General features: G+C 34.0%; 1 pseudogene across 1 annotated transcript in view; it reads right to left on the bottom strand.

Moving 5' to 3' along the window:
• Window positions 1–7,565: 7,565 nt before the first annotated feature.
• LOC105420965 (uncharacterized) overlaps window positions 7,566–23,337 on the bottom strand; it is a 29,222-nt pseudogene continuing 13,450 nt past the window's right edge. Inside the window, exons 15-17 of the transcript XR_016058080.1 lie at window positions 18,841–18,897; window positions 18,701–18,745; window positions 7,566–7,944 (exon numbers count right to left, since the gene is read on the bottom strand). The product of XR_016058080.1 is annotated as an uncharacterized LOC105420965 (transcript). The remainder of the gene's footprint in view (window positions 7,945–18,700; window positions 18,746–18,840; window positions 18,898–23,337) is intronic.

The following is a 23,337-nucleotide window of genomic DNA, read 5'->3' as shown; positions in this document are numbered from 1 at the left end:
ACTTGGAGATCGTAATAGTTATTATCCATTAGATTTTAAATCGGGTAATTGCAAGGGTGTGTTATATTAAAATCAAATTTTTTTTTTTTTTTTTTTAATTTTGTGACAAATATCAAACCATCCAATGATTAAGAGTGATTGTGACTTTCTTGTAAGAATTATAAATAGTCTCATAGCATATAATCCTTGAACTTTAACTAAAGTGAGTACATACATAGTGAATATATGAAAACGGCACAAATGATGTAATTTTTAGGGAGCATAGTTTATATTTACTCCCTAGGTGAAAATACATACTTAGAAAGAGCTTTGCAATTTGAAACCTAGAGAACCACCTAAGAACCGCTATATGATTATTTTCAAAAGAAAAAAAATTGAAATGTGAGTTTTCTAACACTTAGACTTGGATGGTCTTTGTTCAATCTTGAGAGATTTGTTTTTTTTTCGAGTGCGTAGAGGTTGTAATTAGGAAAAAAATTTATTGAGAATTTGGAGTCCTTAAATTAATCATAGATGGGGTTTTGCTTGAGGGAGTAACTAGACAATAAACTATTGAGAGTGTGTAGTATATTTTGGTTATTAAAGTAAGGACACAGTTAGCATGCGGCTAAGCCTGCACATGTGCAAATGCGGCCTTGGCAATAAATATATTTTTTAAATATAATTTGATCCTAATTTTTAGATATTTAATTTTTAATATGGAGATCATGAATACGGAAAAATAAATAAAATTTGACAACTAGAAATAATAATCATATTAAAAAAACATTTGAATCGTTAGTTACAATTGTTTTTAGATGGACCACCTATTTGCGGTCATCTTAAAATGGATACTTTATACCCTGGACTGCATATTATACAAATGTTGTCCAGCCCACATGATTGTTCTTAAAATAAAGAAAAAATAGAAGTACTATGCATTTGCCACGAAAAATAATGTCCTAAATTTGAAGACAAACCAATTTTTTAACAGTTACATCAGTGTTTAGAAACTCAAAATCCAATTTCTTGATTTGAAAATATTCATTTCGTTATAATAAAGTGGATCCCAACATTTCGTATTGACAAAAAAAAAACAAAAACTTTTGTCTCTTTTACCCGAGATAGCAAAGATACATTATGATACCCAAATGTCGTTAATCTGATAAAAAGCAGCTTTAGTAAACTAAAACTACCATTAGATCATGTTGACCAGCGTTCCCAAAGTCGGCTGAGTAGTTTTTACTCGGCCGGGTTACTCGGGCTCAGGCCCTTTTGTCCTGAGATATTGAGATGGGTGTTCAACTTGGGGATTCTTTGGGGGTTTTTTTATATTATATTTTCTCTCATTTGAGAAAATATTAGGAAATGATTTAGCCAAAAAAAATTTTTTATTATTTTTCTATTTTTTCAGATTGTTTTAAAAATACCCTCCCCCGATCACAAGTCCAAATACTCGGATTGGGTATTAGCCGAATAATTGGCCCTAGTAGTTTCCAACACTGATGTGGACTAAAAAAGACCTGACGCGTGCGGGTGTACTAAGAAAATCACTTATTTAAAAAAAGGATGAGGCGTACGGGTGTATTAAGAAAATCACTTATTTAGGTGGTAATGATGGCCACTATGTTATTTTAATAAGGATTGGTAACTTTTCATTTGGTAAATAACAAGAGTAATGATCCTATAAGACCTTCACACACAATTTTAAATGATCACCAATAAATTTGACACAGATCTCTATGAAAGTTATCACATGGGTGTGGGAATTGATTTTTTTAGATGTGTCAAATTTAATGGTGATCGTTTGAGGTCCTACATACAGAGGTGTGGGAGGGTCTCACAAGATCATTTCCCAAATAAAAAAGTGTGAGAGGATCTCACAAGATCATTTCCCAAATAACAAATACAAAACGACCCATTCAATTTTTTCCTGCAAATCATTCCAACCTTTGCTTTTGAGTATAAGATTTTTTCTTCAAAACGAGCAACGTGGGTCCACTACCGACATCCGAAAATGAGTAGCACTTAGCTTTGTCTTTTTATTTTTTGTGTGGCTTGTATAGAGCCGAGGCTCTAAACAATCAAAGTAAAGCGTACCTTCAAATTGTGTCATGAAATATGGTTTTATTACTGAAAATATTTGTGATAGCCTTAAAATATATTTTCATCTTTAATTATAAAATTTAAATCTTTAAAAATAGTGTAGATCAAGCATATCTATGAAAACTTGAAAAATCTTGAAAATTGAGAGTTCAAAAATGCGTCACAAGATGCACTATTTCCAAAACTTGAAATCTTTTTTTTTCTCATGTCCGAGGTCGATATGATCAATTTGAAGATATTTGAGCATCAAAACAACCTCTTCTAATTAAATTTTTGACGTGGGCTCTAATTTGATTATTTAGAGTCCTCGGCTCTATATAAACTTTTTTCTTTTTTTTTTTCTCTTTTTTTTTCTTTTATTATTATGAAGTTAAAAAATATATTTTTATTTTTTCCCTTGTTTTTTTCTTTTATTATTATTAACTTCACTGGTAAAGGGATGTAGCAAATCCTAGATTGTTTTTATCCCCTCTCTTCGCTAGACAGGCCTCTTACTGTTCTTTTTATCTCTACCAATCCCTATTGTAGCTCAAAAATAATAGCTAACTAAGGGTGTGGTTCGCATAAGTTTGTAATTTTAAATAATCAATTTAAGGTGTAGACCCAAATTTTGTCATGAGATGTAATTTGAGTATCGAAAATTACTAAAGATAGTGCGATAATCTATTTTTATATCTAACTAAAAAAATTTAAACTTTTAAAAAATGGTTCAACTCTAGCAGACCTATAAACACATACAAATCTTGAAACTAGACGGTCCAGATAAATGTATTGTAAAGTGTACTACTTTTTAGATTTAAAATCTTTCTTTTCTCCCTATCAATACATCTAGATGTTGAGATGATCAATTATATGTTTTAATTACTAAGGATAGTGCAAGAATCCATTTTTATCTCTAACTAAAAATTTGTAGACTTCAAAAACGGTTCAAATCTATAAACACAAGAAAATCTTGAAATTGGGCGGTTTAGATAAAAGTATTGTAAAATGTATTATTCTTGGGATTTGAAATCGTTCTTTTCTCCCTATTTATACATCTCGATGTTGAGATGATCAATTAGCTGTTTTTCTAACATCTCTTCAAGGGATTTTTTGAGGTCTACCTTAGTTGTCAACCTCATATAGACTTTTTACATAATTAAAACATATATTTGTCAATTGATTTTTTATTTTATTTTTTAAACTTTAACTAAATTTCATTGAGGAAAATGAAAATATAGAGAACAGCGGTAAAGCCCTAGAAAGGAAAACGGGTAGAAACCTTAAGGCGAGCCCCGAAAGCAAAGAAAAAACTATGAAGTGGTGGACCTTGTTAACGCGGTTACCTCCACATTCCTCTCCCTCTTGAATAATTGAAGCATTTATGTGGTTATAGGGAGTGATGCTTCAACATGGAGTCCTACCCTCTATTCCCACCATTAATATGTCCAATAAATAAATAAATAAAATATATATATGGAGTACGTATTAAATGTGCTCAATATTTTTGGACACTTAGATACCTTTGATTTGTAATACAAAATTTTTCAGGCAAGGGTATTTAACATTAAGAGGGGTAGAATGGATATTCTTATAAAAAACTAGTGACATTTTATTAATAGTTAAAAAATAATTAATATTCCATGTGGGTGATGCCACACGGTGATGTTATTGTCTACTACAATTAATAAATATTTTTGTTTTTATCAAGAATTTCTATTTTACTCTTGATTAATTACTTAAAATACCCTTAGATAAAAAGTTCTTACATTATAGAATAATGGTATCAAGTGTCCAAAAATATTGAGTAAATTAAGTATATACTACATGTGTAGAAGTAGCCTAACAAAACCTTTTATTAAACAGTTAATGTCAACTTATATATAAGTTGATTTGGAAATAAGTATAACATTGATCTTCATACTAATTATATTACACATCAAGCTACGTATACTTAAATAAGAGTTATATATGGGTTATGTTATGGTGCTCACACTATAGAGCATTTTATAATTGTACTCAACAAATTTTGGACACTTATATACCCTTATTTTGTACATAAGCATTTTTTAATAGAGGTATTTTTTGTCGTTAGGTAGATACACTAGTGGTATTTAATGTTCCATGTGGGTGATGTCACACCCCGTGTGGATGATGTCACACATTTTTTAATGACTAAAAATATCATTACTAAAAAAATGCTCCATGTATAAACCAATGGCATATAAGTGTAGTGTGAATACCCTAACATAACCCTAATATTAAAGATAACATCGCCAAAAACGGGAATATATGTTTTACATGTCTTAAATCACAATAAATGGTGCACCTGGCATTCAACTAGATGGGAATTTAAATCGGGTGGTGATGAGTAAAGTTAGCAAGTCAGGGAATAACGACAAATCAGTAAATCAAAATGTAAGTAATAAATCGGTTTTGCTCCAAAAAATCAAGGAAAAAATGGGGTAAAAAATTTGGATCACCAAAAATTACTTAAGAGAATTATGAATATTTTGTATTTGGTTAAAAAAAATGGAGTCAAAAAATCATTAACACAATATAAGATTATGAGTTACAGTTATCTTATAGATACATTAAAACAAATGAACTATAAATTTTTCGTCTTTACCTAGTACCATTAGAGTTATATTTAGACAAATTTTTATCTAAACTTTCAATGAATACAACAACAATGTTTATTATGTTGTCTTACATCGAACATACAATAAATTTATTAGGAGCATACAATACAACAACAGTAATAACAATACTAAGCACATGAACTACAATAGCAAATAACAAAAATGAAATGCAAGGTATTGGGTTATCCATCGATTCATTTTTTTTCTGTTTAAGTGATGTATAAAAACTTACTGCTGAAATACATAATAAAATATTGGTTTCACTATGTTGTATTTTAGTATTAGTAATTAAAATTTATGATTCTCTTATTGACTCTTCTTCTAGCTCAGAGTTCAATAAAGAGCACTACATGAGCTACTGCACCATGATTTCATCCTTTGTCAAGTTACTTTTTCGATTAATTAAAGTTAAAACATTTTTTTGAATTTTTAGAAGTATACATCTATTATATTTCCTTTCTTATATTTTGTCGCATTATTTGATTTAATATTCTCTTTCTCTGGAGTGAAAAATTGTGCTTGTATGTATGTCTCTTTTTTTATTTAATATTCTCTTTGTCTGGAATGCAATTTACATATAAATTCATTCTCATTACTTTTGTGTGCTCTGTGCTTTATTTTTCTCATTCCTATTTGTTTCAATTGAGTTTTGCATATAACTCAGAATTCAATATAGAGCATCCAAAGACTATTACCACAATTCCCATTCTAGATAAGCTTCATGTTTTTTTTTTTTTTTTTCCTCTAAGTGGTATGAAAGAAACTAATACTCTGATTGCATTCCAATTCTTATTTTAAAAAACCAAATTTGCATTTTTACTTAACATATACATCAATTTTGTTTGTATGTCTTTTTACATAGCACATGACTCTCGTTGCATACCAATGATACTGAAGGGAAAGTTCTATAGGACAATTGTAAACCACTTTATAAGACGGAATGTTGGGTTGTCAAGAAATAATATAATGTAGTTGAGATGATGATGCTAAGATGGATGAGTGACAAGACAAAAAAGTCTAGAAGTCGAAATAAACATATTCGAGATAATTTAGATGCGACTTTCATAGGCGATAAGATGAGTGAATTGCATTTAGGTGGGCTAGCCATGTGTAGCATAAGATTAAAACAACTGTTTGGAGATGCGATTTGGTTCAAGTAGAAAACTCCAAAAAAAAAAAAAAAGACTCAAATGACATGTTTGAAATAATGAGAAAAAATATGGTGAATTGTGATCTTATTAAAAGCATGGCATTTGATATAACAAAATTCATGTAACCAACACCAAATTGTTGGGATAAAGCTCAGATGACATGGTATACAATTCCATTCTTTTAAGATTTTATTAGACTCCATTCTCTTAAGATTATGATAGAGTGATGTCATACAATTCTCTATATTCTTAGTCTTTTCTTCTTATTCCAAATTTATATATAATTATTATACTTGATTTCCTCGAACTGAAGTTTATTTGCAGCCTTTGAATTGCATTTTTTTAGGCTATCAAGCTCGCTGATATTTACATGTAAAAAAAACTTCTGATTTTTCACTATTTGGAGAACTGAAAATTTACCAGCTTTCAAATGTTTTTTTATATAAGGGAAATAAGATATGCTTCTTTCATACAATTTTTGGTTTCTTTACTTATATTGTTTTTCCTAAGTCATATATTTAATAAATGAAAAAGTATAAAATAAGATGATTTACTTTTGACATCAAAAAATCACAAATCTTGGTTTCTTTACTTATATTGTTTTTCCTAAGTCATATATTTAATAAATAAAAAAGTACAAAATAAGATGATTTACTTTTGACATCAAAAAATCACAAATCTTGTTGACCATTAAATGTAAAACTGGGTGGTAATAGATATCACTATATGGACAGTCTAAAATAAAATTTCTTGAACTTATGACACATTCCAAGCTGCCGAGTTTCACATCCAATGGCTAGGATTAATGGTGACCTCTACATACTAAAAGTAAATGAGCTTATACTATACACTCCTGAAAGAAATACATACAATGCACGTATTTCCCAATAGTTCATTCATATCTATACAAACTTATAACAATTATCCTTTTGCTATCAACATTACGATCACATTAATGTTGGTAATTTTCAATCCATACTACAAGAAATATATGATAACCAAGATTGAGGGAAAGTAAACCATACTACCAAATCTTGCCTAAAACCTTACAATGTGAACAAAAAGCAAAAAGTTGGGATGAAATACCCATTTGAGGAAATAGTTCCTATGAGTGTTTAAAAAATCGAAATTTGACGCCAGATCGGGAGGACCGATTCCAATTCACTCAATCTAAATAAGCAATTTTTTTCAATATTGGTTCGTATACTACAAGGGGTATGCTATTTCCTCTAAACTCACTTCCTTCTCAACTAGCAAATAGAAATGGGTGCAGTTATAAAAGTCATCAACCTTGATCAATCAAAGACACTTCCAAACCTTGCCACAATACCCAAAATGGCCCTAAAATCTATATTTAAAATTTCAAAAATGGTGCAATTCAAACAAATACATAAAACACCCGAAAATCTTGAAAATAGACATCCCAAAGAAGGTTACAAGATGCATCAACTTTTTGGACTCCAAATCTTTATAAAGTTTTTCCATTACAAATTTACCTCTAAGAAATCAATCAAAATAGTACATCATTAGCTCTCAAATAAGTAAATAACCTGTAACATCAATCAGAAGAACACCTAGGCACCCTCACTCTCCAAAGGATGAACAAAACTACGACCCTGGTCCCATTTTACAGTCCTCTCTCTTGCCACTATATATCTTGTGATAACATTTTGGATATTTGAATTGGCGACTCAAAGAAACATTGAGATTTACTGTACACAGAAACCATCATATTGCCACCGCTCAGATTTCAAATGAATAGAAATATTCCTTCTGAATACTACATTTTCCAACAACCCCCCCCTGCTCGGCAGTGTAACCATCATTGCCTGGGTTGGAATTTCACATAAATAGAAATATTCCAGCTGAATCTCTCTCTCTCTCTCTCTCTCTCTCTCTCTCTCTCTAATCTCTACCATAACCAACAGTCTTCATGTCCCCAAAAACTGATTGTTCAAATATTTTACAATGGACCCAACGTCCTTCCTTGACAAGAACAATCATGTACTGGTCTTTGAATTACGCTGTTGTTTCGATGTCCTGTCATGGTCCAACACAGTGCCCACACTCTCTATGACAAGAAGGATCTGCAAAAAAATAAAGGATATATTGCTTAATTTAAGTTGACCAAATATAAAATAGTGACAGTAGCAAAAACAATCATTAACAATAGCTTGACAAATCAAGAACCAATCCACTCCAAGTACCAGCTATCAAATAAATCAAGGCAACGAAACTTGAACGCCTCGAGCTCAAGATGGTTCCATATCATAACCAAGAGGGTTTGGAATCAGGCAATTAAACTTTAATCTCAATGATTTATCCCAGAGACTTTTTCATTTTGTCAGTTACTAAGAGACTAATTAAACAAGTTTTGCTCTCTCTCTCTCTCTCTCTCTCTCTCTCTCTCTCTCTCTCTCTCACACATACAGATCCAGGGACATCTTTCATCCTATACTCGCTGGTTTATTGACTGTTTTTAGGGCTCAATAGCTATTTTTAATTTGTTTGCTATGATTTACAGCAATCTCCTCTAGTTAGCATTTCTTGGAGTTTAGATGCAATTTTATGAGAAATCTTTACTCCTTGATGTTTAAGAAGCTTCAAGTTTAGTGTTAATTTTTTATCTGAACTTAGTATGTTAGTGCTATTTTTGTGAAACTTCCTTTTCAACTGACTTGGATGGTGGCGATTGCCAAGTCAGGTGGATAGTGGAGAATTTGTGTGGGCCATACCTACATAGAAACCGTGGCCATAACTATATATTGTGAGGCCCAAGTACTATTTTTTATTACATAATTTTCACTCAAAACTATGGGCCACAATCTAATAAACCCTAAAAAATTTGACTTTTTATAAGAAGTATTGAAGGCTAACTCATTTGATCACTAACTCTAGTAGGACTCCTTTAAGACTTGCATTTTTGAGCATATAGTTTTGTGTTCATTACTGGTTTTTCAGATCTAACATTCCAAATAAGGCACTATTAGATTTCCTAGCCTATTTGACAATTTCTCATAAGCAACTTGACCTCAAGAGATGTTTGATTCAGAAATTTGAATTGATCCCCAACTGCAATTGGGCTCCCAAATTGAACTTTGCAAAACTGCTCCAACACCACTGCCACCACCATCAATGCCTAGCTGTCACCATCACTTTACCACCACCACAACACCCCCCAATACCACTCTATCATCACTACACTACCACCACACCACCACCACTAATAGACCACCACCTACCCATTGCCACCTCCACCACCTACACTGCTACCACCACCACCACCACTCTACAGGTGCACCACAACCACCACCACCACTGTAGTGTCACTACCACCACTACCACACCATCACTACCACCTCTATCATTATACCACATAATAACATTTTATAATTAAAATTATATCAATCAAACACCCATAGAGAGCAAATAATAATTGTACAAATCGCCATTTGGTCAAATGCAAATTGGAAAAAAAATACTATTTGAAAAAATTTTGCAATCAAATGGGCCCCTCAAGTTTTCTTGTATAATAGAGTGACCACTTCTCCATGGAGTAACAATTTGTTTGCATCAAAATTTGTGGCATATTTGTAAAAGTAATGATCCTATAGGATCCTGCTACATACAATGACATATAGGACCCAAACAAATCACAGTTGAATTTTGATCCAAATCTCAAAATAGAAGTTAAATGCCCCAAATTCCCACTCAGTCGTACAAAACCTACAACCTATCTCCACCTGTACTGGTTCTGCAAAGCGAGGGCAGAGTTTCTTTGAGGAGAGAGAAACGGGATGGGGTAAAGGCTGTTGATTGGACGGGCTGTTGTGGAGAGAAGAGAGAGAGAGATCCTACCACCAAGAGCGAGAGCAAGTAAAACAGGATTGGGTAAAGGCTTCTGGTGGGGCGAGCTGTTGTGGAGAGAAGAGGAAAGTGAGAAACAAAGAGACAAAAAGAGAGAGAGAGAGAGAGAGATCCTACCGCCAAGTGAGAGAGTGAGTGAAATGGGATGGGGTAAAGGTCGCTGCTGTGGAGAGAAGAGAGATTGAGATCCTACCGCAAAGTGTTTCGTTGAAGATAAAGAAATGGGATCGGGTGGCTGCTGCTAGGCCGAGCTTCCGCAAATAGGAGAGAGAGCAAAGGGTTTTCTTGGGCGGGAGGGGAATGGGATGGGATAATGAGAGAGAGAGAGAGCAAGTGGTGGGAAAGAGAGCGAGGGATGGCAGCGTGAAAGAGAGAGAGGGATAGCAGCATGAGAGAGAGAGAGAGAGAGAGAGAGGGAGGGAGGGCTAGTATGGGTAGAGATAGGCTGTAGGTTTTGTACGGCTGAGTGAGAATTTGGGACATTTGAATTCTACCTCGAGATTTGGATCAAAATCCAACGGTGATCTGTTGGGATCCTATGCTAGTGTGTGTGGCAGGGTCACATAGGATCATTACTCTGTTTATAAATACACAAACATATTTACACAATTGGGTCTGTTTATAAATATACAAACATATTTACACAATTGGGTAACAAGTACGAGTAAAAGCCAAGGGCATAATAATTGTGTTTACTTGTGCTATTGTATGCACATTGTCGTATATACTTTGGATAAATAGTGGTAGACTATTCCATCAAGTAACATAAGTAATCATGATAAACATTTAAAAATGATATGCAACTATGGCACGTGAGATCGCATATCGACTTGTTTCTTTTCTTAGTTTAATTTGTTTAAGCATCTATAACAAGTGTAGAGTTCTGTCTAGACCACAGTCAACCAACTAATAGTGATTTTTATGATTGATCTTATTAAGTTGGACTTGTTTCATTGTTGGATATCCAAGCTAACCAAAACTTAATGCCTTACTGGCTGTTTCTTTTCAAGTTATACTAGGTCTATTGATAATGCCTTCTTTTTAGGAAACTTTCTCTTTAAAGAATACTAAATTCCTTAATTTCACACCATTTCCACAATTTGGCTCTATAAATCTAATTAGTTAACTATTCGTAACTATTCGTATCAAATGGAGACTGCTACATCAATGCATGGATCCTCTTCCCTCCACACCATTGATGCGAACAATATGGATCAATTTCATTTCGAGGCTATGTTGGAGGAACCTAACCATGATTTTTCCTCTAATGAGAAGCGTCACAATAGATGGTAATAATAGATCAAGGATCTATAGATACAGAGGTAGCCCTTATAAGACTCGCACACATCAAACCATTAAAAATCATTCAAGATGAAGATAAAGCTTAAAACTACGACAATAATCATGCTGAAATCATTGGGTTTTGTATTAAATAAGAGGTAGCTTTAGAAAATATAGTGAAATAATAATCGTGGTTTTAGATTTTTGTAAGCAAGGCTATTATAATAGATACATGATGTGGATGTCTTAAAGAAGATGCGCATTAAGGAAAATGACAAGCAAAGAAGAGTTACCACAAAGTTTGTAAAAGAATACAATCATGTTCTTACAATTCCAACTAAAATAAAATTCATTCTATCCCATGAGAAAACACCAGATATAGTGAAAAGACGATTGACACAATGAGGTCTTCTATGTTGAAGTCCGTGACTATGATGGAATTACTTTAATGAGCTGGCAGGTGGCGCAAAAATATCCCTTTCATTGAGAAAGACCTTGAGAGCTCATTTCAAGCCAAAAAATGGAACTTAAAAGAAACAAACCTTGTTATTCGTTGGATGTATTAGAAGGAATTTAATCTAACAATCTTTTGCAAAGTTCGACTTGATGAGCTCGAAGGCTAATTGTTGTTCTATAGGTAGATCCAAGATCTATATTGTCACACCAATTCTTCGATGAAGTGGTAACTTTGACACCATGAACCAATTGCATGTAGTATGTCATTCAACCCAATCCACAAAGTTAACCATCAATACAGCTTTTCTCGACTGTGCACTCATCTTTAATGAGACCATGGAGTCATTTATTTTGTTAATTCAGAATTGGGTAGAACTAACAGAAAACGCCACTCACGCACAATTATAACTATCATGATTTGGTTATAACTGGTACAATTAAACAAGTATTCCCAAAGAGTAATCATTATTACTATTAGTGGCACCTCAGAGAAAAGATTAAACGCAAACTAGGCCATGTTGCATGTTATATGATTGTCACACTAAAAAATTTGATGGATACATAGCAAACAAGTTATTACAGGCATGTGGATCACACAACAGAGAGCGAGGTTCAATTCAGATCTCAAGTTGTATGTCACTTAAGCTGAGCTAAGTTTCCTCTTGAAGAAAGCATTTCTCAATCATCGTTATCCATTAGGTCTCGAATTGCTCAATTGTATAGGTAGTAACACACATTTTAATATATAAGGAAGTCTACATGTACACATGCAACATGCTCTAGTTTTGATTTAATCTTTCTGATGATGTACCACTTGGATTAACGACTATTACTCTCTTAAAAAGCACCTGCTTAACAACAACAATTATAACCACAGCCTAATTAATAATAATTATGCCTGAGTAATGTCCTCCTATTGCTTCTCGCCAATTTTTTAATATCCAAATGAATGAAGCCGTGGTCATATTAAAGATAAGTGTACAACAAAGGAAAATAGTCGATGTAATGATTGAACTCCAAGGAATGAGCCGAATGACATACAAAATGGCATTGGCTTGGTAATGTTACCATGTCATGAAAGAGTTGGTACGATAACATAGAGCTTGGATCTACTCGTATTAGCCTCCCCAACTCATTAAGTAAAACTCTATAAAAGAATATTGGATTCAAAACTCATTCTTCCAATGCAAGCAACTCATAACAAGGTTCCCAACTTATCCTTTAAATTTTCTTTTTTCTCAATGAAATAAACATTTTTTGCCACACTCGCCTTCTCCTTTGAGTAATTCATCAAGACCCTAGACTTAACCATGGAAGACTCTAGTGTATCAATCACCATTTTCAGTGTATCTAGAATCTTCAATAAAACCAAGTAAATATCATTTCAATGGGAGTGATAGAACATGATTGTGTTCTTTTATAAACTACACAACAACCTATCTCTACTTCTCATTGTTCTTAATGCATAGCTATCTACATCTCGTGTGGATGTGAGCATTTTCAGTCCCCTCATACTTTTGATTACGATAATCCTGCCTTCAACTCTATAATCCAACCGATTCTGTCACCACGTTTTCTAAATTTACCTCTCTTATCTATCATCATCATTTAGCTTTTTCCCATTGTGTTCGTTACTTAATAATTTTTGAAAATAGACTCTCCACCTTTCTTTGACCTCGTCATCCTTCCTGTAGACAAGCTATGTTTACTATCCTTCATCTCATTGTATCCGCTAACTCTATACTCTTACTCGTAAGCGTTCCTATGTTCCATGTGGCTAAACGAATCCTATTCTCTTGGACTAGGTTCTTTACCCACGCTTGTCTAGGATGTCACAGGAACCCTTGCTTATTTTTCACCAAAACCAGGTAGCACTGCAACGCGTCGCTTCTGGGGAATGCCCTAGCTAACCCGTGCTCATTTCTCACTGTACCGGGGGTTTGGTACAACGTGTCACTTCTGGGGAACGCGCTAGCTACCCCTTGCTCATTCTCACTGTACCCAGGTTTTGGTACAGCACATTGTTTCTAGGGAACGCCGTAGCATAAGCAAATACTATAAGTCTATCAGGATTCATGATGAACTTTGGCAAAATTTTACATTTGCTGCCCATCTAATTCAACCATGCCCCTTTACCAGGGTATCGGATGGGTTAATGCAAAGGTTAAGGTCATCACCCTAATTAGACCAAGGTACCTCTCTTATTTATACAAAACCAAAAGTTTGCATGCATGTTGTACCAGTATATAAGCTTCATCTTCGTCATTGAATGTCATGCCTTTCATCGCTTCGATATACATAACTCTTCTGAGGGCCGCCATTTTTTTTTTTTTTTTGATAGTTCAGTGGGGATATAGGCCCCTACCCATTTATGAAATCGTTAGTAGTTCTCGAAGGTGTTAGTGAGAATGGAAACCTAGACCTTAGCCCTAGCTGAGGTCTAGGCTTCCATTCTCACCAACACCTTCGAGAACCACTAATGGTTTCAAATAAAGATCATGTTTCCATCTATAGTGATTGTGTTCTCATAAGTGGGGAAATCATGGTAGGATTCCTCCACCAAAGCTTCGACATTGAAGTCATCTATATTCTTTGTGATGAGGACGCATGGATTGGTGTAAAGGGGCTCATGAAATACACATAATAAACATGTTAGGATTGTAGTTGCTATGCAAATGGTGTGGAAACAAGGTATTTAATATTCTAGAAAAGAAGAAGCATACTAAAAAGTGCTACTATTAATCTTAGTATAACTTGAACACAAACAAACTACAAGACGTTTAGTTTTAGTTTGACTTATGATACCAGACAGTCATATATTGGTTCAAGCCCATCCTAAGGAGGACAATCATAAAAATCACAATTAGTTTTAAAGTCACCACAGTCTGAATAGTAATTTCTAACCTATTTTATTAATCCAATAAAAAAACAAACAAGTCCATAAGGACACCACACGTACCATGGTCAAGCAGATCACCTTAAACGTTCACAACAATACTTTATAATGTGTTACTTGATGATTCTACCAGAACTTATCTAAAGTATGCAGAAGAGAATTTAGATAAGCCATGCAAGTAATCACAATTAATCTACTCTTAGCATTTCTTTTTCTTTTATTTTTGCTCGTGCATATTACACTAACTTGTAACATGGCTATGTATTTTATAAATCTGTCATAAATCTAGATGCAAACAACTTGTTCCTCTATAGAAAAGTGGTCACTCTGTTTTTTAAAAGAAAACATCATTGATAGAATATTCGATCCAAAAAATGGAACACAAAAGTATATGCTTAAGTGCACAAAGTCAGAAATGAGTCCTAATTAGTCTAGAGACAACCGATTAGTCAAATGAGTTAGCCTCCAATACTTATGGCTTTTTCGTGAAATGATGAAAAGGAACACATAGATGCCAACACAAATAGAAACACATTGGTTAGTTGAGTGCAGTTTAAGCTCTGTTGATTTTTTCCTTCTTTTGCTTCTAGAAAATTTGTTTTAGTCGAAATAGTAGTTAGGGCTCACAAATTTATAAAATATTCACATTACAATTCCTGTTTTCTATTAATTTTTCAATAGATGACTTTGAAATAAAAAGCCATATTGACATAAACAATTGGGTTCTCCAAATCACTAGAAATATAACTCAGTAAAAATAAAACAACTAATGAAAAGTAATCCATAAAACACCACATATGGAAGCTAATAGCATAAAGGGTTCGGTATCACTAACAAATATTGGGGTCAATGTTCAACCCCAATCAAGATAAGGAAGAGGAGTAGGAGAATGGAACTCCACTTAAACAAAGTGAGAGTGTACTAGAATCTTTTTTTTCTTTTAACATCAAAGCTTGAAAGAAATTCACCATATTAACATTGAACTAGAAGCATCTTTTTAAACATCATAGAGGAAAAATTTCTCATAAAAATGCATAAAACCTACAAGAAATTAAATCAAAAGCCATGTAGGAACCAAAGAAATCTAATTTCCTGGAGATCATAATCGATTAAGCTGCTTTCAAAGTGGTTCCATATTCATCGATATAAAAGTGATCAAAAGAGTTCTAGGCACATAAAATAAGGGAAACTCGTTAGTTTATGTAGTCTAACTTATCTGATACTCAAAGCAAGAGAAGGATCAAAGAAATTTTGTTTGGAGTGACCTATTCAATATGGGGCGAAACTATCCAAGATTACTACATAATTTAATCTTCATTTAGAATCTTAGATACATACTTCTAACAAAAGGACCTTGCTACACAATCATAGAAAATAATCTAAAAAGAGCAATTGAGTCCCAAAAACACTTAGTAAATCAACATGGGGAGGAAGACGTACCTGGACTTCAAAGAGAGAGAGAGATAGAGAGGAAAAAATCGGTACTCCAAGAAATTAGGTCAAAAGCCATGCAAGAATCAAAGAAACCAGATAATAGGGAAAGAGAGAGAGGGAGAGATAGAGGAGTACAGAGGAAGGAAAGAGGGGGCACGGGGAGAGAGAGAGAGAGAGAGAGTCCAATCTCCACCATCCATTCAAAGTAAAAAAAACCTATAGTGTTCTTTCATTGTAGGACACTATATGTGTTTAGTAACTTTTCCACACACACACACACACACACACATATATATATATATATATATATATATATATATATATATATATATATATATATATATATATATATATATATGAGAAATTCTAGCATAGGTCAATGGGCCTACAGCTACATATGAGCCCAAGAGCCCAAATTCAATATGGCCAGATCCAATGAATGCGATTGCATTTCGTATTTTAATTTAAATTTTTTCTATAACTCCAAATCACTTGAAAGTTTGGGCATGTGTTCTTTAAAAATAGAAGAATCCAATAAAAATATCAAAACAATATTTCATGAAAAATAAATTGACCAAAATACCCTCAAATCTTTTCAAGGGTATTTTGGTCAATTTATACATTGGGAATTATTTTTTTACTATTTTTATTAGTTGCGCCTTGATGAGAAAAGTAGACGCCTAAAATATCATGTGATTTGGATTTGTAGAAAAAAAATTCAAATACGAAATGAGTTTGTGTCCGTCAAATCAGCCCAGATTGAATCTGGGCCGTTGGGCTCATATGTAGTTGTAAGCCCACTGACCTAAACTAGCATTTCCCTATATATATATATATATATATATATATATATATATATATATATATATATATATATATATATATTATCAGGATTGTATACTATGAGACCATTTATCTTTGTTGTAAAGAGGTCACAATTACTTCTAGCCATTAGATATCAAATTGGATGGCTTAGGGTCACGAAGTTCGAAAACTTTCTTTTTGAACCTCAAGTTTAGTCAGTGACACTCTTATAACCACCCGATTTGAAATTTGACGAACAAGAATAATTGTAACCTCCTTGTATCAAAAGTAAATGGTCTCTTTGTGTGTGCGTGTTGTTTGTATACATATATGGAAAATGATTTCATGAGCCAGCCAACCTATTAAATAGTATAAGCCAAATATCTCAAATTCCATCTGAGCATATCCAACAGCCAGTACATATAGGCACATTTTCATTTTAATTTTTTTTTATAAATCCTTTAGAGCAGAAATTTTGTTGAGAGGTGCACTAAACTTCGGTACACCTACCGGTACACATTAGCCACCAAATTGTTAAATCTGGGTTGCACGACCTATACTATAGCATAGGCCTGTCAACTCATGGTTTGCCCAACTTCAGAACCATGTTAAGGAAGACCTTTGAACCCCAGAACTTAGGGATGTTTCCTACTCATTGTAGCACCTAAGCCCACACAAAATAAAAGTTGAAATCATACCTCAGAAAATCCTAAATAATATTATGCCCTAACAGCGAAACAGACCGTCAATTTCTTGAATAATAAGATCTAGGTTGTAAGGTACTTAAAATCAGTTTTTTTTTAACTATATATGATGAGACAATATACAAATTTGGGTTCATCGAATCCCCACACTCGATCTAACACATTTTTTTCTGTCCTAAAATGTAGGAGAGAAATTTCTCTAAAGCCCTTAGAGACATTTGTTCAAGCCCAAATGTTGCGGACACTCTCTTGGATCCAATGAACAAGATCACATAGATAATGGGTTTTATCAAGGAGAGAAGTAGTGAAGATGGGCAATCCGTTTCAGGTATTCTAAAATGATGTTACGAGGAGGTCCTAAGGGGAATTTTTTACCCTAGATTTTATAAATTGACTCGTTCTCTCTAGATGAACAACTACTTAAAAATAATGGCAACAGAAACTAAACTTAAGTTCTCTATGACATAGATCTGACCTTCTAAGAATAGATGGTCTCTATTCACTATCGAGGGCATGTTTTTCTTTAGGCACTTCTAAGATGCCAATTAAAAAAAAAAAAATGGATTAAGCGCAAGAATGTGGGAGCTATCCCTCAAGTTTATGGTCTAAACGGTCCCCCTAGCTATGGTTTTGTGTTAGGGAAGATACTTTAGAGGTCCACCCTTGAGCTAAGTAAATACTTTTAATATAATAGTGATTTAGGTTACACTCCGTACTAGCCTATCTTGACTAAACGAAATCATGTTACTCTTTGAATTTCAACTTTTTTCCCACAAATCAAATTAAGCTGAAAATTTGAGTGTGTGCCCCTATTTGGACGCACCTAAAAAATATAAACAACAATTCTAAAAGATAAAAGGAAAGAAATATATTTACAACATTTCATGGGTATTTTGGTTATTTTGTTTTTGAATTATTTTTTATATTTTTATGGAGTTTGATGGTGATAAGTGGACATACCCAAAGTTTCAGCTCAATATGATTTATAAAAATAGAATAAAATTCAAAGGGTAAAATAGGAACTTGATTTTGTGAGTCCCCCAACCTATGCTACAATATAAGCTAGACAACTCAGATTCAACAATCAGGATGGCTATTTACCAAGAGATGCAGATCATTTTCATTATTTTTCAAATTTATGTATGATTTTTTAACATTTTTTTTTATGCATCTAGGTTTTGAGCACCTCTCCACAAAATTTTCAGCTGAAAAGGATTCATATCGAAAAATAAAATAAAAAAGTACCCATACATGCTGGTCATTGGATATGCTCAGATTGAATGTGAGTCATGCGACCTATACTATTATAAACGCCGGCTAGCTCGCAAAATCATTTTCCCTATATAACGATATTAGTCACTAACGCGAAAGCAAGTATGCAATTTGCTCCAACACGAGCACCTTACAAGCACCGATTGGGTTTGGTCTCATCATTTTGTTTAGCATCTGTATTAATTTACCCTTAATTAGCTCAGATTCATAGAAGTAGAACAACTAATCTTGATGCAACATAAAATTGGGCCTCATAAACTCCAACAAACCTGAAAGCAAGCATAGGCAAGAGCTGTTGCAAAATAGAAGTTCGCATTGCCAGTACCCTGCCAAAGAAAACCCCATTATTAGCAAGATTATTGATTTTAAGGAAAATTATCAAAATACCCATGAGAGATGCCCTATCTAACCTTTTACACATTTTCAACTATTCCAACTCATGAACAAGTGCGTTTTTATGGAGATTTTGTGTTGGGGTTTGTGGCTTTTAAAGGCCCAAAGAGCATGTAAATAAAATTATTTATAGTGATTTGTGCACTTCAGTGGAAGTGTATTGTGGCTAACTAACCGAGGGTTGGGTAGTCTATGGCCAAGGTCATGTCCAAAACCCTTACCTTTGGGCATGTGGCACTACTATTGAAGGTTTATAGTGGGTCATCACTTGTTGAGGTCAGAGAGATGCCCAAGAACATTGTTTGCAAGCCAAGAGAGTTGTGTGGTCTCCTGTGTGCAATGTTCAAAAAAACGGATTCAGGCGCCTAGGCGGTTTGGATGCCTGGCCGCCTAGGCAGGCACCCAGGGACAGGGTGCCTCACCAAAATCAAAACCCACACCCCAATCCCAAACTATTAAAGAATTAAGTCACTAAGACACTAAATATTACTTTACAATAAGACTTAAAAACAACTGAATATATAAGACATTTTAAGACTTTAGTTTCACTTTCACAAAAGACTTAATCCATTAAAATATCAATTATTTATCAAATAAACTAAAACAAAAAAAAATAGAATATCAAAATAACACACATTGTACAAAAAAGGAATCAATTATTCATAAAAGAATACAATATATGCTCAATTTCATCGTCCAAGTGACAAAAAAATCAATAAATCGCCCAAAAAATCAATCTTTTAACTAAAAATATATCGTAAAAGAAAAAAAATTAAAGAAAAAACACATGATTCATAACATAATATGTTGTAGCAAAATAAAATCAAAACTCTCTTTCAAATATGATAATACTTTAAAAATATCAAAATCAAATCGATGTTGGTGCAAACCTTGTCTACTGGGTCGCCAAAAGTTCTCAAAATCAACTACTAGAAGCTCCAAATCCACCCACGAAATATTGCCTTTGTTTTGGGAAGAAATCGAAAAAATAAAAAATTTATCAGTCTTTCGATAAATCACAAAAGAGTGGTTTTTACGGGGTTTTTCTCACCCTGAAGGCCACGGATTTTCTATTGGGGGTTTAGAATACCCCCTTAAACCCTTTTCCCTCTTTTTAGGGGAAAAAATTACATTTTTTACCCTCACTCGAGGGTTTTTTTCTGCCGCCCACAAGTTGTCACGAGGCGACACCTAAGTGGGCGCCAAGAAGCAAAACGCATAATGCCCCCACCCAGACTGTGCCTAGGTATTTTTAAAAAAATTTTGCCTAGGCAGTCGAACGGCCAAATTTTCGAACATTGCCTATGTGCGAAGGAAGGCTTGTAAAAACAAGGACCAAATCCTCAACAAAACTTTTGCATGGCATGTACATATAACAGACGAATTTTAGGAAGCAACCCTATATAAAGGAACATGTATACATGCCTAGAGAGAGCGCCCCTTGCACCATATTGATGTGTGCATTTGACTTGCTCTTGGAGGGGGAGAGATCCTGCAATCCACATACTGGGACCATGGTTCCATTGTTTATTGGAACTTTAACAGGCCAATCATGAGCCCCTACACTAGATTGTGGGTCAAAGATCTGGTTTGGTTGGCTTGAGAAGATAGTAGTGGATCATGGATCCCAACATAGGTGGACTGCCCTGATATTCATTTGTTTTTTGACATATTAGGTACATATCCACTTTTATGTCGTATTTTTGTGTGTTTTAGAATTTTGTAAAACTTTAGAAATATTATTTCCAACTAAAAAAGTATTAATGTGTTTTTTGCGTATATTTTGAATTTCAAAATATTTTTATTTGCTTAAGAAACCCTAAAAGGGTATTTCTAGAATTTTAAAATCACAAGGGTATTTTGAAATTTTATTATTTTGTTTGTGGGCCCCACATGGGAGGTGTCATGTTGGGCCTACTAGGGCCACACGTCCCTCATAATCGGACACCCCATTTTTTTGGCACATGACTTTAATCAAGAAAAAAATTATCTTATTGTTTTGAATATTTTCGTAGTGAAAATACTTGGCTGAAAATTATTCTTGACTAAATATTTTATGAGTTTTAAGTGGATCTAGATTATCTTTAACCAAATTTTAAGTATTATTTAATTTCTTTATTATCCATTTGTGTGAGAAAAGGAATTCTAGATAATTCTAGAAGATTGTGTTGACTGATCAAAGTTCTAGATAGATTAGAAATGGATATGGGTCAAATCTTAGGCGATAAGGTTCCTAAATGTTCACTCTAGATCATGATGGTTGAACTTGGAGATGAATGTGGCTCAGATTAATCTCCTCTGTCACCTCATAGGATACCTCATAATTCTAGATAATGCTGAATTCCTAATCTGATTGAGACTCCAAGCCCTAGAAGCTTATATATGCAGGGGTTTTTCCCCTTTCAAACAACATATCAGATCTGACGCAGATCAAAATTTGGATGCTACAAATTTTTAATCCTATTTTTGTCTCGAGAACCTGTTTCATGCTAACACTCTATGTCGAGAGCCTCATGGTCGGGGAGAGTGATCTATTTTCTCATAATCGAGAAATTGATCTACCTAAATTTGATGAAGAACCAGGTGAAGATGAAGAACATGTAGTTTTGGATCTTCAATTGCAATCATCATTCTTGGATGTCACAGGTTACCCCATCTTTGATGAAGTTCCTGTTTTTTATGAAGAACAAGATGAAAGAAAAGAAGTTATCCTTGAGGCAGTAAGGATATCTAATTTACTTATCGATGGAAAGGTGGAGAATCAAGATGACTTGATCCTAGAGAAGATCAAACCTATGGAAGTATTTGATGAAGCAAAAAAAGAAGCACTCAAAGGAGAATCCATAAGTGAGGTTAAATCAGTCATCGAACATTCTCAGCTCGAAGATGTTAGGGCTGAGCATAAACAATTCCTATGGCTATACGATGACCCATTCCTCGAGGGTTTGTCAGTTTCGGTGCACGATCGTTGTCTTTTGAATAGTGTTGTAACCCATAGGTTTCAGGATCATGTTTACAACATTCGGATCGAAGAAGGTGATGGGAATAATACAACTTTCCTCCTATCGTATTTTAAAACTCGATGACGAGTTTTCCCCAACCAGGGGAGAATGACACAGATCAAAATTTGGATGCTACAAATTTTTAATTTTATTTTCGTTAATTTTATGTTTGGAGGTTAAGTAGAATTTTTTTTTTTATTTATTAGGGTTAAATTATTAAAAATAAGATTTTTTGGTTTACTTGATAAAATCCATTTTCTTAAAAGGTCCATTTCTTTATTTTAGGATTATTTTTTAATTAGGAAGGTTTTGTTTTTATCCTGTTTGGATTTAGATAGGGAAGTACGAATGAGAAAGGACTTCCTTCCTTTTTGATAAGTAAAATAAAGGCGTGTACCATTTGGATATGGTTAGTCTTAAGAGGTTGGTTTGAGATAAGCCTTCACATTTTAATTGGTAGGGTGTTAATTGGTAGGTTCGTTTTATTAGGAAAAGATGTATTATTGGGAGTGACGTGGTTATCCAAGGAAGTAAGGGTAGTTACGTTTATCTTTTAGGAAGTTGGATGGAAGAATATGGAAAGAATCTAGAGATAGATTCATTTTGGTTAGTTATCTTTTTCAGTTTTAGGTAGGGAGACATATTAGGAGTTTCTCTTGTGAGAATCACGTGAGGAGGCAATTTAAATGTATAAAACGAGGCACGCCCCATGTAATGGAGGGATTTAGAATTTTATGAAATAAATAAAGTTTTCTTTGGAGAGAGAGAAAGCGGCTCTTTGTGGGTGTTGTTTCTACTCTTGAGTTTGGTCCGTGCTAGAATAGTCGTATCCGCACGTTTTTCTCTTTCTTCTTATGATTCCCTTCTCGTTTTTTTTTCTCTCTCTAAAACGCGGTTAATTTTTGCCAATGTTGTTTGTCGATAAATTTTATACTGCATCAAGATCTCTACCTTCTCTCCTCTCTCTCTCTCTCTCTCTCTCTCTCTCTCTCTAAAATGGCACACCACCCTCCCCAAGTGTGTAGGGTGCCACACTTAGCACAAAAAGAGGGAAAAAGAGGGGGGCACGCCCAGCCCTTCTTGATTAGATATTAGGTAGATGCCACATGTGACATATGCCCCTGGGTTGAGAAGGGTTCTTAGTGAAACCCCAATTGTTCTCCACGAGTTTCAGAAAGGGTATCCTAGAGGTGCTTCCCAATTCAGATTGGTGAATTCAGCAGGATCAGAGATCAAGTGTGCCATTGGCTAGATGATTTGGTGTGGGGTTTGGTAAGCCCTAAGAGGGTAACCCTAGGCAAAAAGTTAGTAAGTCTTCCCCCATTTAATTTATTTTCTGTTGTTCTTGCCTTATTTTATTTCCTAAAAATT

Source organism: Amborella trichopoda, chromosome 6 (genome assembly GCF_054954075.1).
Source record: "Amborella trichopoda isolate Santa Cruz 75 chromosome 6, AtrichopodaSantaCruz75HAP2 v2.0, whole genome shotgun sequence".
NCBI classification, from domain to species: Eukaryota; Viridiplantae; Streptophyta; class Magnoliopsida; order Amborellales; family Amborellaceae; genus Amborella; species Amborella trichopoda.
Note: the sequence above shows the minus strand (reverse complement) of the source record. Positions and strands in the feature narration are given on the sequence as shown.